Raw genomic sequence first — 17,304 nt, 5'->3', positions numbered from 1 at the left:
CTAAAGCTCTGAATCTTTGAATCAAATTGTTGACTTGCTGTTGAAAAGCATGTGCATTCATTGACCATGCATGTGTCATCAAGGTACGAGTAAATCCAAATTACCCTAAATTGAGGTTTGCAAATAAGACTTTCATATTGTTATTTTGATTTCTTTTGTTAGTCTAATTAATTACACATAACTAATCAATTTTGTTAGAAGGTTGTACTCAATATTATAATACATTTAATATACCTGGGGGTATATGTATAGTGAGTATATGTTTAATTGGGTTTAATATCTTTGGTTATTTATAAAATGCATCCAATATAATAATATATTTATTAATTAGGATGTGTTGCAAGACAACTTGGATTAAGAGAGGAAAGGGGCCACAATGAATATTTTTGAGAAGTTATTATTTGTGCATTAAGTGTATTGATTATATTTGCTTGGCATATTATATAATAGTAACAAAGATCACTAGGAAGCTTCTAGTAAGTTTCTTCTTGTTGGTTTCTCACTTGCTCATGTTTAAAAGACTCAAAATGTATTCATTCATAAATTAATCATCTTGTACTTTCTCATCATGGTGGTTATTGGTTTGGGTTCCTTGTTAAGGATATATTAAAGATAATAGAGTGAGACATTTAGCTCTCATTTGTTCTTGGATCAACCATATGAGGATATCAACAAAGGTTGCACATTTCCATAGAATAAGATCACAACTTCCATAGATTATCCTTGGTTAATATTATATATCTTTAAGTTGAGACTTAAAGCCTAAATTTATTTTTATTGTTAAAATAGCATTTTTTTTTGGAGGTTTGATTTTTCCTTGAAAAGATCTTTTCAAGATATATCAATATCTCATCTCTCTTGTGTTTGTTTTTTCTTTTACTCTTTTTATACGTGGTCTATGTTAGAATACCGGGAAAATTTATATATTAATGATTTTACTATGACATCTTTCCATATAGGGTTAAGGTGAAATAAAATATTATTAAAATGTTAATGTAAAAACTATATATATTTCCTTACATTTTTCATTATTTAGTGATAGAGATTATCTATGGTTTTGGTACTAGTAGGGCATGTTTCCTTCATTTGGTATTAAAGCCTAATTTACGGCTTAAGGAGGAAGTTTGCCTTTGACCATGATATTAATCATTGTTTGAATGGAGGATGGTTGCAATTGATTTTATTTTAGGTATATTTTTGCACATCACTTCTAAAGGAGGTGAAGATTATCAATAAAATATATTCTGAGATTTCAATCTTGAGATTAAGTATTTTCTTTATTATGACATGATAGTGCATCATGTTTCTAGTCTCCTTGGAGTTCCCCTACACTATTGTGATTGCTCATGTGGTGTCTTAAAGATCATGTTAGTATTTTAGATGATTTAATCATTACATGGAGGTTGTATATTTAATCATTTGGTAACCCAAAAACCCCCTCAATAACCCCCTAGATACTTCGTTGTACAAGGGTTGTGAATTTGGTCATATGATGATCTAGAAGTTCCTTGATAGCATGGCTCTTCTTCTTGCATGCACCCAATGGAGAAGTTTATCATCCAATGAAATTGACCTAAAGTTCCTAGATGAAAGTACTTACTTGGTAGAAGCTACATGGTTGATGATTTTGTGCTTATTGCCCCTAGAGAACAACTTGGTCCCTTTCAATATATGTATTTATATGTTGTAGATTCTTGGTGTTTAGATTTCTTAAATATAATTCTATGATATTTTAGAATTAAAATAGTAATTCCTTTCTACTAGGATTTTTAAGTTATTTGGATGAGTTAGCAAGTTTAGATTTATAAGGATTCCTTATACATGTCTAATTCTAGAAAATTATATGTTTAATAAAAATATGATCTATGAATTTTTTTCATTTGGTTATTTAATTACTAAAGATTGTTTGGAGAAAAGGTAGCTTTAGATTTGTATGAATGGGTAGAGACGTATGTATTAATCCTTATTTCTCAATTGACATGTGGTTATACTAGAGTTACAATTTTATTTCTATTGAACCTAATGATGTTTTGGATTTGATGTTAATTTACCATAGGAAGAATTTACATTGCACCTTAATTAATTATATTGTTGTGTGGATGTTTTAATCTATATGGTGCATCAATATTGTTGTTACCAATTATGATTTGAATTTTTATCCTTTTTGGATATACACATTTTGGTGGATCTACATTTCACTATTTTAAGATTTGTGAGTTTTATGGTTTACTTTTGGATTTGTCATGTGGCTACGGGTACAATATTTGTGAAGCTGCAAGTTATATAGTGATACAAGAGAATCCCTGAGAATAGTGTAATATTGTACCATTCTAGACAAGAGGATTTTATGAATTAGTTCAATTATTTGTTTATCTATGAGTTTGTATTTATCAATTTATGGTAGATAAAGTTAATGCATTTCACCATAGTTTGAAATTTTCTTTTATTTTTTTGATTACAATTTGAGTTAATGTTGATGGATGTCATGTTAATGTTTGAGGTGATTAAGATGATAGAAATATTATGAATTAAATTGAGAGAATATACAAGTGGACAATCTATACATAGTTATGACTGTTTTTATTTCTAGCAAGTTATTTGGAGTTCATGTCAATAAAAGAATAATTATAAATATTCATTTAACCATTGAGGATGCATGTGCTATATTTCGACCATTTTACCATTAGAATTTATAAGATTTTAATTTATAGCTGATGAGATGTTACATGTGGTATTGGGATTTACATATCTTCTAGCAAATGAAATAGATGGAAAAGAACACGAAATCTATATATAAGGTTGAGAAAAGGTAATTACAAAAGATAGAAGAAAAGAGGCAAGAGAAGAAGCATATACATAGGAAAAAAGTAGAGTGATATTATGGATTTATAGATACAATTTCTAGATCCAGTTGTGTGACCTTTTATTTTTGCATCAACATTTTGGATTACACTCCATATATTATGCGGTTGAATATGAAAACTTGAGGGTAAATTCAGTAGTGTAATTTCTATGTTTGAATTGTCATAGTAAGTATAATGAAATGCCTATGACCTGACATATAAGGGTCCATTGAGGCTAAGCGAGAAGTTGTGATCTTGGTGATATTCATGCAAGATATAATACGTAAGAATGTAATAGATCATTTTATATGACATTTCTATGTTATGTAGTATTTGATGACAAAGGGATACTCTCCCTTCATGAAATATGCTTTTTTTTATAGAAGAAAAATCATAAAAATATGATCACAAAAGCTAGAAGAAAATATTATGTTTTTAATTAAATCTAAAAATGCAAATTGATTGCAATAACATAAGCCTATTGGCTTCACATTCAGATATGCAAATCTGATTACAAACTCCCAAAATATGGAAGGAGAGGGTATAAGAAAAAAATATGCTTTAAATCTGATTTCTCCTTCTCATTAGCTTCCACACACTTTACCTACAAAACTATCTTTTGCAAAATGAGGGAATCAACATGTCAATTCAACTCAACACATGAAATTACATTTAAATTTGGCCCAAATTAGCTACCTAGAAACACACCAAACTTGAATTCCCTCCCATTATGTTGTTGAATTGGCATTAAATATTTTTACTTAAGTCTCTTGCAAGTCCTCTTATAATTTCACCAAAATAGTTGTCCATTTATGCTACTAACTCTGCCAGTTGACTCCCAAAATAGAAATAGTTAGAAACTCCTTCTTGGATGCCCAACTTACCATAAATACTTTGTCATATGTCTAACTCCTAGAACATGCCACATTTCCTTATTTACATCCACATGAGTGTAAGTGGGTCCCCACCAAATCCATCACCCAAGTTGGCCTATTTGAAATATTTGACATTGTAAATGCCAAAAATGCATCCAAATATATGCAAAGTTTTAACATAAGGAGTTGACCAAAATATTTAATAAAATAATTGGTCTTTGTTATAAAAATATTTTGTCTACATTATTTATTCACCTAAAATATGGAAATTGAAAATAAATCATATTTTTGGTAGATGAGGATAGCCTCTATAACATGGATGCTCCTACATTAGACACCAAGAGTAAGAATTTTTTTATGAATATAGATTCACAAAATGAAGTAGAGTGGTAAAGACACCCATTTAGATTGAAAGAAATATTTCACAAACTCCATCACTGAAATTTGGTACCTCCAATTGCTTATTCTTCCTTCTTTTCCAGCACCTAGTTGGAATGAGCATTCTTCTCCTCCAACAAATTTTCTCTTTACTCTTCTTTCGCAACATGGAATCAAATACACCATAATCCAAACATCTCCTCAAAATATTTCTCCATGAAACATTCCTCCTCATTTCACCACCCAAAAATCCTCTTCTCTTCTTTATGGGTTTTAACCCATCTGAGTCTAGCCACTTCTATGAAATATTGCAATCTCCTCTGCACTCTCCACCTCAAAATACACCTCTCTAGCATCCTTAGTTGCAACATCTATAACCAATATATCTATAATTTGTTGCTTCATACTCTTCATCATCCTCATGTCCTCCAAAAGAAATTTCACAACTTCTGCCACATACATATATATTTTTAATCTTTGTTGCAACACCACCTACAACTGCAACCTCTTTCTTTTCCTTTTTCATGTCTTCCCAAAGATATGTCTACATTGCAACCTCACTCATGACACTCTATATATACATATTCATATAGACATGCTATTACAACTTCATATTTTGTTGTAAATCTCTCTTTGGTTTCCTCAAATATTAGATCTTCAAAGTCCTCTTTTGCAACCTCTTCTTTTGTGCCACATTTAAGGAACACTGTTGCATGTTCCTTTTTATTTTCCTCAACCTATGAAAATTCACTTTTATCTCTTCCTTTATAATATCATCAAAGCACAATTTTCTATAATAGTTTCTCCTTCTTGCTGACTTGCATAGACAACAATGAAAAAATTCTTGTCTTTCTTCTTTGGCATTTCTTCAAACACTTGCCACACACTCTTAATTTACAATTCAACTATACTCAAAACAAACTCTAGAAAAAACTAACCTATGCAAAAATGGTGGAGGACAATTTGAATGTACAATAGGTGGGAAAGTGCAGAAATGGTAGAGGGATCATGGAGAATGTCTTGGGGGAAGAGGAGGTGGATGGTAAAGTAGATGGAGGTGGCAATGAGACTTAGGATAGTAGGACTCTACGTGTTCCAAAATTTTGTAATGATGCTTCATCCAACAGTATTGATGGTTCACATGTTTCTGAGGGTCCCAAGGAATCTGCTAGTTGGTTGGACTCTTCTTCAGCTTCTGACTATAATAGGAAATGGTCATCTTTGTTTGGTATGCACCCAAAAGGTAAGTCAGTCTCTCTTGTTTCGCACAGTGTAGACCTTGTTTCTGGTTTGTACTCTATTTTGATTCTAGATTGAATTGTGGATAAAAATTTGGCCAATATGGCATCTATCCTCATGGGCAAATTTGTGGGGCCTTGACCAAATATTGAAATGGCTTGAGACTGGGTTGCTTGAAAATGGAAAGGAAAAGTCCAAATAGAAGTAATAGTGATGGCAAATGGTTTTTTTTCCTTCTCTTTTAACTGTGATGAAGATTTAAAATCAGTGTTAGTTGGAGGGCCATGGATGTTGGGTAAATCATCTTTGGCATTGAAAAGATGGGAAACTGAATTTAATCTGAAGGATTGGGAATGCAATGAGGCCCCCATTTGGGTCCTTCTTTTGGGCCTCCCCTTGTAATGTTGGGATGAGGAAATCTTTTGTGGGTTGGATGCTTGTTTCAATGAGTTGCTTTCCTAGGATCCCATGAGGGAGGCTAAATGAAGACTGGTCTATGCTCGGATCTATGTGAATATCAAAAAATTGATGGATCTCCACTAAGAAATCACTTTCAATTTGAAGTTGGGTAAATGGGTCCAAAAACTAGAATATGAACCTATTCCCTTCACTTTCTTTCACTGTAAGAAGGTTGGGCATTGGGCTAGGGATTGTCCAATGAAGAAACCGACCAAAAAAGTTTGGAGGAAAAAATATTTTGATTCAGTTCGTCCTATAGAGACGCCTCTTGTTACAGTACTAAATAGATTTCAACTTCAAGTGGTAAAAAATTCTGGTATTCAAGGTCTGAATGGTCAACAATTGTAAGTGGACCTGAATGCTAATGAATAGAATGTTGACTCCTTTGGGTGTAATCCCCCTATTGTTTAGAATAATAGTCTTGTTCAGGAGGAGTTGGATAAGTATTGTTAATCTGCGGAAGATTTAAAGGAGATGATGGCTTTGGGATCTTCTAGTCCTCCTATCTCAGGAGAGAAAAATCTAAATCTAGTTGTGGATATGGGTACTTCTCAGGCAAACGTAGGTCAGATGGATATTTCCTCCTCAGAGGTTCTTCTCTCTAATCCCTCTTTGGATAATTGCCTAGTGTCTGAATATTCTAATCCTTTTATATAATTTAAATAAAAAACCGACATCGTAGTCCTCCCTCCCCTTTGGGTTCTAGGGTGGCACCAGGTTCTATTGGTGTTAAGGCCAGGAATAGGCATAAAGCATATTGTGGCTTAGAAACAAGAGGAGTGGGTAGACCCCCAAATATTTTTAGTAGAAATAAGAAAAGTAGGGCTCAGATTGTAGACAATTCTTAGAGAACTCTTCAGGATATGGGGATTGGTTCCCTTGGTATTTCTAAATAAAGATCATTTCATGGAATATTAGGGGGTTAAATCACCCCCATAAGCATGATCTCCTCTCTAATTTGATCTGAGATCATAGACCTAAAATTTGTCTTATATAGGAAACTTAAATGACTTTTGAAAAACTTATGAAAATGAAGTTGGCTATTTTCAAGGATTGTGGTGTTCATTGTTGTGATGCAGACAAAGCGTTAGAGAGTATTTCTACCTTTTAAAATCCTAGGGTGATTCAAGGGTTGGCTGTTTTTTCTAGCCCAAATCATATTGCCACCAGAGTCACCAATCTTCTGTATGGTTCTTCATGTATTATTTCTAATATCTATTCTCCTAATAGTAGGAATGCCAAAAAGATTCTTTGGACTTCTTGGGTGAGTTCTAGACAACTATTTCTCATTTATCCTGATTGGTTGATAGATTTATCTTGTAATTTATCTTCTCTATCAAGGATTGGATCTAACCATTTCCCAATTTCTTTGAGTATCTCCTCCCTGAGTAGGAGAAAGGACTTCCTCTTTAGATTTAAAAAAATGTGGACCCATAACCTTGAAATATATAATAAAATTGCTAAATGGTGGGATATCTATGTCCAAGGAACGACTATGTACAAAGTGGCTAAAAAGTTGGCTAATGTTAAAGCTAATGTCCAGAAATGGAACAAGTCCTCCTTTGGTAACATCTTCTAGATGAAAGACTCTTTGAAGAGGGAGCTTGATGATATTCAAGAGAAGATTCAAAACCAAGGTTAATGCCCCCAAATTATGGATAGAGAAGTGGAAATCCTTACGAAATTGCATGATATTATTTCTAAAGATGAGTATTGGAAACAAATATCTAGAGCCATCTGGCTAGAAAATGGGGATCAAAATACCAAACTTTTCCATATAACTACTCTCAATCATAGAGCTTCTAATAGAATTAAGAGGATCTCCATCAATAATCAATGGATTGATAAGTAGGAGGAGATGTGTTTTGAATTTATTGGATACTTCTCTTCTCTCTTGCCTAATGATGGTCTCTTAGACCTAGTGGCATAGGAAGAAATTCTTAATGAGACCCTGACAAGTATTTCCCAAGATATGCATAAAGAGCTCTCTAGAGTCCTCTCTGTTGATGAGGTTAGGGAAGCGGTTTTCTCCTTTGAGGGAAACAAAGTTCCGAGTCTAGATGGGTTTCCTATATTTTTTTTCCAACTTTTCTGGAATATTGTGGCGGAGGATGTTGTGAACACTACTAAGGAATTATTTGGATCTTGATCCCTCCTAAAAGAGCTCAATGCTACTTTCATTGTGTTGATTCCTAAGAAGCTAGATGCAAGGTACTTTTAGGAGTTTAGACCTATCAATATATTCAATTCAATCTATAAGATCTTCTTCAAAAATTGGGTTTTAAGATTTAAGAACATTCTTCCTATTTTTATTTCGAAGCAACAAGTTTTGTGTTGGGGTGACAAATTTTGGACTCTATTATTTCGATTCTTGAGAACATCCACTCTCTCTCGATTAATAAGAAACTTAGTTTTTTGCTAAAGTTGGATTTGTTGAAGGCTTACGATAGGGTTAATTGGCGGTTTCTTATCAGGATGCTTTGAGAATTTGGTTTTGGTGACCATTTTATTCAATTGGTTAATCAATGTGTTTCCACCCCTAAATTCTCAGTGCTGATCAATGGCTCTTCGTCGGGTTTTTTTCAACTTCTAAAGGCCTTAGGCAGGGGGACCCCATTTCACCAATTTTGTTCATCATTATGGGAGAAGATCTTAGTAAGATTATTCATAGAGAGGTTTGGAATGATAGGCTCAAATGTCTCTGACCCTCTTCAGAAATTCAAATTTGCTCACATCAACAATTTGTTGATGATACTTTGCTGATGGGGGAGGGCTTGGAGTCCGGGGCCAAAATATTGAAGAAACTTTTGTATGAAAAAGGCTCGGGTCAGTGGATTAGTCTTCCCAAAAGTTCCATCTTCTTCTTGAACACCTCTAGTCACAGGAAGATTAAAATTGCTAAAAATATGGGGTGTAAGTTGACATCCCTTTTGGATACTTATTTGGGGCTTCCCCTTTGTTCGGGTCTTGCTCCGGATTCTTTCTGGTCCAGTTGGATTGATCGATTCTAGAACAAAATTTCTGGATAAAAAGGTACTCTTCTAAGCCAAGTTGGCAAGCTCCAGTTGATTAAAGATTCTTTGCAAAATTTGTCAGTTTATGCTATGAGACTTTTAAAAATTTCTACAAAATTTACGGATAAGATGGAGAAAATCTAGAAGATTATTTTGTGGACAGGTATGGAATCGAAAAGTTGCCTTCATCTTATTTCCTGGGATCAATTTTTCCTTCCGAAGAAGCTTGGAGGTCTTTCCATTAGACATATCCGAGATTTTAATAAAGCCCTGCTGGCTAAACAACTGTGGAGAGCCCTTATGGAGTCTAATGAATGGGTTTCTATCATCCACAATAAATACCTTGGTCTAGTCCGCTACATTCAAGATGTTCTAGAAGGCCATCATCTCCCTCATGATGCCTATAGCCTTTGGATGGATATTCCTAACACAAGATATTTAATTTTGAAAGTCTCTAAATGGCACTAATACATTTGGACTAGATTTTTGACTGAGGTTTCCAATGGAGAAGGTATATTGTGGCCAAATTTGGTTTTTTTTTGAAAAAATGCCCACATTCATCATAATTTTGATGGAAATTACCCATTTGGTTTTGACGAAGAAGGCATTAGCAATGAGAATTTTCTTTTTTTCAAAAAAGGGCTCGAGTTCGTCGTAATTCCGACGACAGCGACCATTACAAAATAAAAAAAGAGGCAGGGAATTCATTTGTGAATTGCAATCCTGCGTAGGTGTCCGTGGCAACTTCAACCCCCAAGAACATCAAACCTGCGTCGAAGGCAATCCCACGCAGGAGGTAGATTCAAATTGCCCTAGTTTTTAATTTTATGTTGCAAAAAATATACATGTGGTGGTTAATTGTCCTAGTTTAATCTCGTAAAACCATAGAACTGTGATTGAGGAGTGAGCATTCAATTTTGTATCAGCAATCCCTTCCTCCCGTATACACACGTGTTGATTGTTCACATGAGATCACATCTCTTTGTGACATCGTATCAAACAATTCACGAGCCTTGTCCATGCTTCCACATTTTGCATTCATGTCAAGCAGGGCATTTGCAAGTACAACACCTAACAAAATTCCTCTATCCGTTATGCTTTGATGGATGTCCATACCCTGTTCCAAAGCTCCCATTTTTGCATAGGCAGGGAGGATGCTGGCAAAGGTTGTGGAATTTGGCTTTATTCCTTCCAATTTCATTTGCTTGAAAGTGTCTAAAGCCTTTTCGACAAATCCATTTTGTGCATATCCAGCAATCATTGCAGTCCACGAGACAACATTTCTTTAGGCATTCTATCAAATAGTTCACGTGCCTTGTCTATGCTTCCACATTTTGCATACATGTCTACCAAGGTAGTTACAACTACAACATCTGACAAAATTTCTCTATCCTTTATGCTTCGATGAATGTCCATACCCTGTTCCAAATCTCCCATTTTGGCATAGGTAGGGAGGATAGTAGCAATGGTCATGGAATTTGGCTTTACACCTGCTGATTGCATTTGCTTGAAAGTTTCTAAAGCCTTCTCAACAAATCCATTTTGTGTAGTTGCAACTACATCTGACAAAATTCCTCTATCTTTTATGCTTTGATGGATGTCCATACCCTGTTCCAAAGCTCCCATTTTGGCACAGGCTGGGAGTAGGCTGGCAAATGTAACTAAAGAAATGCAATGATCAGCTCCAAAGACATCAAACCACTACTAACAAAATTGACAGTCTAAAATATGATAGGGAATAGTGTGAGCTGTCCTGAAATAAAATATTTTATTTTCAATTTCAACTAAAACAAAATTACTCAGCCATTTAATGTTATTAATAAGTGTTTAATTTATGAAAGAGATAAATGGTTGGCCACAAGTACATGAGTTACTAAATGCACACAAATAAGTGAATTTGATATTCAAAACTATCTACAATGAATTCAATTCTTGTCCATTAGTCATTTATGTTTGCAATAAGCATCTTTCTTTGTTTTTCTTAATCTTTATTCATAGTTATGTGCATATTTCACATTCTATAATTAGGATATCAATTGCTATGGCTGAACACTAGCATGATGTTTGTGTTGTGGTATAGATGCGTGGAAACATAATTATTGGATTGTTATATTATAGAGATCATAAATCTAGATATCGCATATTAGTTATAGCTCTTCTTGGATTGAGTCTAAAGTTGACATACAATCATAAAGCCATTATTGGCAGATCTATCCATTTCTAGTAAAGACAATTGAGAAAGTCATTTTGATATTGAGAGTTTCTTATCTGTTTACCTATTGATCATTATTAAGCCATAATATTTAGGTCTATTTATCTCTCTTGCAAAACCTCTGTAAGTGTCCTAGATTGTCCCTACTACTCACTCTTCAATTCGAAAAAATGGAGTTCTAAAGATTTGTTGCACAAGATGGTGTTGAACATATCAACAAGGCTAGCATGGAAGGCATGTTCAAGCTTCCACTTGTACAACTTACAACAAATGATTTGTTGATAGAAGAAATTCTTGAAATAGGGATACAATCGAAAGACAAGTAAGTACATACAAACCTCCTCAATTGAAAGTAAAATCTGTGTATAAAAAGAGTACATTGAATCCCAATCCATAAACACAATAGAGATACCGATGGAGACTTAATTGGATGTAGCATGTCGCACCAAAGTTGTTAGAGTATGCTAAGCTAGTACATAATGTTTCGTAAAGCCACATTAGTATTTTACCCAGATCATTATCTACCAAAACTAACTATAGTAATCCTTTTGAGGATTAATTTCATGGTGCTAGATCTTCATTTAGTTCCACTTATTGTTGGAGATAAGAACAGTTATTTCTTGAGGTAGATGAATATCCCATCAACAAAGGACAAGACCCTTTCTAGAATATAACAAATTATACTCCAACAAAAGATCATGGGGGTTTCACTAGAGATATTGAATAAGAGATAGACTTCTACTACTGCATTAAAAGCATTGGCATGTTCTTCATTTATTAATGTAAACTCTCTGTGACGCCACCACAACCAACAAAGGTGTAAAAAGTTGTTTTCAATGCATGGATTTTTAGGATTGTCCTTTGAGAAAATAGAATTAAAGTATGGAAGCAGGATCTGCCAGCTCTTGAGGGAAAGACCATGTTCAGACAATAATTTCTATTTTCTTGCATGTGAAGAAAGACCATGTAAGATAATATCAAGGAACAACAAAATAAGGAGACAATTGCTAGTTTGTGGTCTAATTTGAAAAGAAAAAGTGATGGAAAATGTTATTGTCTGTGCAAAATTTGTAAGGGGTCAAAGACTAGAAGACTTCTAATCAAAACAATGAAGAAACATTGTAGGCTGCATGGTCACATTGAAGGTGGACATGATTATCATCCATTGTTAAGTTTTTCATTATATCGTTTTGACAATTTATATACATAATAAATCACGTGATGATGAGATCATGATCACGGTTTATTTATGTATATCAATTTTATATAGGTCGAGCACCTCAGAGCACATGGTATGGATCGACACAACCCTGAGAATATGGTTTTCGAAGTGGACGAATATGGAGCTGTGAATATCGAAGCTGAAGATAATGATCCCATGGAAGATGAAGATCATGAGCTAGAAAACACAATTGAAGATGATGGTACAAATACATTGATCCATGACTCATTTAGTACTCACACAGCTAATCATGATTATGAAGATGACCTTGATGTTGTTCATGATGTCCCTCTACTTGAGAAGGCATCTGAGGCCCTTTATGAAGGCTCGCAGGAAACTCTTCTCTCCGCTGTATTGTTGTTGGTGAGCTTGAAGGCTATGAATGTTTTATCCAACATAACAATGTCACATATGTTAAGGCATGTCATATATGTCATAATAAACTATGAATCATGTTGTACCATTAATATTCTTTATTATAACAAATTATATTTTGTTGTTGTAGATTGATAGGTGAGTTTTTGTTACCACCATCAAATATTCTACCTCGCTCATACCGAGAATTATCTGCCGTTATGAAAGATATTGGAATGGAGTATCAAGCAATAGATGCTTGTCCCAATGATCATATTATATATCACAAACAACATGAATTTTGAACTGAATTCCCTAAATGTCATATCAATAGATATCGAACAGATCAAATAACAAAAAGGGTTCCTCGCAAGGTTCTTCACTATATTCCCATTATTTACTTAGTGTGGCCTGTTTTTGTTATCAACAATAACATTCCTCCATGGATGTCAATAAAGAGGGAGCACATAATGTTGGCAATGATTGTTCCAGGTATTTTATTATTTAAATATAGTAATCTAAATTTAATTATAAATATTGCAGTAAAATGGTCATAATAATTATGTAATGTTTTTGTTCATTTGATTAGGTAAGTACCAAGTTAAAGATATGAATGTATATATCGAGCCTCTTATCGACAAGTTGCTGGAGTTATGGAATGGTGTCACTATGTATGATGTCTCTAGATCAATAGGACAAAGACAATTTCAATTCCATGCGATGCTTCTATGGACAGTACACGATGCCTCGGGGCTAACACATTTTTGTGGTATGTTATAGTGTTTAAGTTGTGCATGAACATTATAATTCAAAAAATTATCATATTTAATCCAATTATACATTATCTTGTAGGTCTTCAAACAAAGGGAAAATTTGCATGTCTTGTTTGTGGTCCAAAGATGAAATCTCGTCATTCAAAAAGTTTAGGAAAGCAGGTGTTTGATGAGTATAGGCACTTTCTCCACAAAAATCATAAGTATCGAAATACTGAAAACCATCTTTTCAATGGGAAAGAAGAGAATACATCAAAGCCACGAAGAATGTCACCTCACCTGTGGAAGTTCGAATATAATAGAATTAATCGTCAAGGTAATGCCATTCCATCTATTGGTTTGTCATAAAACATCTTTTCTATTTTGTTTTGTTTACTGATGATGTGATTGATGATCATGAAGGTCGTGAAGGCATAAATGAACACCTTCCTAAGGGAATAAAAAGTTATCCCCGACAATTTAGTAGGTTGCCCTACTACGAGCAGTTACAAATTGTTCATTTGTTTGATAGTATGCATATTGGAAAGAATATAACAGAGACATTATGAAAAATATTGGATGGAAGGCATGACAAAGAAAAAATTGTCAAAATATGTAGTGACATTTAGGATTCCAATCATGCAATGATAAATGTCATTCAATCAAATAGCCATGGAGACCAAATTAATATAAGTGAGCTTCCTTGGTTATTAACGAACCAACAAAGCAATGCTATAAAAGAAGTCATATGAAAAATTCGATTTCCCACAGGATTTGCTGTGAACATAAACAATCTCATATCAAAGAAAAGTGAATTTGGGCCAAGGATGAAAATGCATGATTGGCATACCTTCATTAAGGTAATTCATGTACTTATGTTTTTAGTATGTATTTAAGTACGGAGCGTACGTGTACTTTTAATTATGTTACAAAAAAATGAAAAGATAATTTTATAATTGTTGCAGTACGTTCTACCTCTATCTCTCCCAGACGACTTCGACAATAATGTCAAGCAAGTCATATATGATCTTGGAAAATACATAAGGTAAGTAGTGATATTTGTTTAGTTCGTTGTATAGATATTATATTTGCGATTTGTTTTACTTCTTATGTAATATATATTTTTTGCGTCTTGAATACCTTGTAGGTGGTTGTCATGTAAAGAAATCCATAAAGACGATATAAAATATTGGAAGAGAAAAATTCCTCATTTAATGTGTGAAATGCAAAAGTGTCTACCTCCAGCTTTTTTCAATGCACAAGAACACTACCTCATACACCAAGTTGAGGAGATTGAATTGTGTGGACCTGTACACACTAGGTCAATGTGGATGGTTGAGAGGCACTTGAAATTTTTGAAGGCTTTGGTTCGACAAAGAGCACGTCCTAAGGGTTCTATGGTGGAGGGATATATGGTATACCAGACTATGGTGTACATTTTTGAATATCTTCCTAAGTTTGCAGCAAAGATCCACGTGGATCGCATTTGGGATCCCAACACCATTAACAAATTCGAAGGGGAGTACTTGATAGGGAAAAGTAGATTAAGGAAAGTGAGGTAATTATAAGATGTTATTGTAGTTAATTAATTCTTAATCTTCAAAATAAATCTATTGTAAGACATCTATTTATTTTTTGTACAGTTGGTTGAGAGTGGGATGCACTACATTTGTATATTGCAAACAATCTTGATTGGATGATGGTATGGATTGAACGTTGTCAACATTCTGGACGCACGTTAACATGGGAAGGTGTGGCTTCATTGGTTAAAGAAGCACATCGTAATGGAGATTCCAATGTTACGCAAAGGGAAATTGATTTAGCATATGGTTAAAGAGATAAACAGGTACGTATAAATTTATTAATCACCCATATGTTTATCAACTCACTATGCAATAAATTTTACATTTTTGACATGTCGCAGGTCAAACACCACAACGCTATGTGCTGCAATGGTCATAAATTTCGCATAAAAAAGTTGGATGACATGAAGAAAACTTGTGATTCTGGCATCACTGTAGTCTTTGAGGTGACAAATATTTCATCGAGAAATGACATTCATCCTCAATAGTCTCAAAATCGATACTATGGCATTTTGGATGATATACTTGAGTGTGACTTTAATTCCTTCAAATTAGTTTTGTTCGTTGTCAAATGGTACAGGCTATGATTGAATAAAAATGATCTTGATAGAACTATTATTGAACATGATAATGGTTTTATAATGCTAAATACAAGGTCATTTGAACCAGTTGGGGATGAGCCCTATGTTCTTCCAAGCCAATGTGAGCAAGTATTTTACTCTGAGGTTCCACATAAACCGAGTTGGTCATTTGTTGTTAGACATGATCCAAGAGGAAGGCCGATAAAGTATAATGTGATGGAAGAAGAAGATACTGAAGAAGAAGATAAGTAGAAGATGAAGTGGATGATGATCACGATCGACAATTTCACAATGACGATGAAGAAGAAGAAGAAGAAGAAGAAGAAGAAGAAGAAGAAGAAGAAGAAGATGATGATGATGATGGTGATGATGATGGCGGTGATGGTGATGATGGTGATGATGATGGTGAAGATGTTGATGATGATGATGACGACGACGATGACGACGACGATGACGACGACGACGACGACGACGACGACGACGATGACGACGACGACGACGACGATGACGACGACGACGACGACGACGATGACGACAACGACGACGACGACGATGATGATGATGATGATGATGATGATGATGATGATGATGATGATGATGATGATGATGATGACGGTGATGATGACCTTGATGTTCATGATGATGAGGAATGAAATGTATGAGGAATGCGATTAGTATATTATCTATTGAATATTGACTTCTTGATAGAATTTTTTTTACATAGTTAATTCATTCTGTTTTGAATTATAATGCCATTACATAATTAATTCATGATGCACCTTTTAATATGAAGATGGAGACAGGGGGTGTGACTATTTATGTGACAATTTTTAAACTATGTTTATTTATGGAAATTGGATTGTTTATTAGCTATGTGACTATTTATGTGACCATTTAGTTGAGGATCCTACATAGTCTACATAAAGTAAAGGTAAGGAATTACAAAATTTACAATGATTTTGATGACAACATCTTTTTATTATTTAATACTCTTTTTGTCTACAAAGTTCATGTTGTTCATGTTGTGTATGATGTAATTTTGCTAATGTTTTTTTATATTTTTTCTTTGTCATAGGCCGACATGGATCCATCACATATCATAGACAGAGATGTACCTTGCGACACTTCTACCGAGCAGGTAAACCTCATTGTAATTGTACAAATCAGGTAGAAGAAAACTGTTACATTATTATGTTCTTTTTTTTAGTGATTTATACTAATTTTGTAATTGTTAATGATATTCTTGACACAGACGGATGTTCAGGGAAAGGGAAAGGGAGTTGCAGTACCTGAGCACCTTTCTATGGATGTGGAATCATTAGGGTTAAGCAATGATGACCCTGAAGATCCCACAAACCTTGTGAAATTCTTTAAAATGCCTCTTATAAAAATTAGAAAAGAGATTGTTGCTTTGGCAGCCGTGCATCCTACCACTGATGAGATACGACAGAGGGTGGAATTATTGTATAAGACAGTAGAAAACTTGCAAGTAAGCAGTAATGAAAGCTTTAATTATAACAAAAGTTCAATAATGGTTTATATTTTATTCTCTTTTTATGTCATTAACTAAAATATGTACGTATTATTTTTACAACAATTTATCCGCCCTCATGAAAGTCGTTCCTACGATTAGGGTGTTGTAGGATCAGGTGATGACAATTTTCTTGTATTATCACTTGCTTGGCTTATCACTCTGAGTACCCAAAACACATCATACTTGACACTGTCAATTTTCAAAATAAAGGTTCATCCTTGTTTACAATTCTTGCACTTTTCATATATTTAATGTTTG

This window comes from Cryptomeria japonica, chromosome 8 (genome assembly GCF_030272615.1).
Source record: "Cryptomeria japonica chromosome 8, Sugi_1.0, whole genome shotgun sequence".
Taxonomy (NCBI): Eukaryota; Viridiplantae; Streptophyta; class Pinopsida; order Cupressales; family Cupressaceae; genus Cryptomeria; species Cryptomeria japonica.
Note: the sequence above shows the minus strand (reverse complement) of the source record.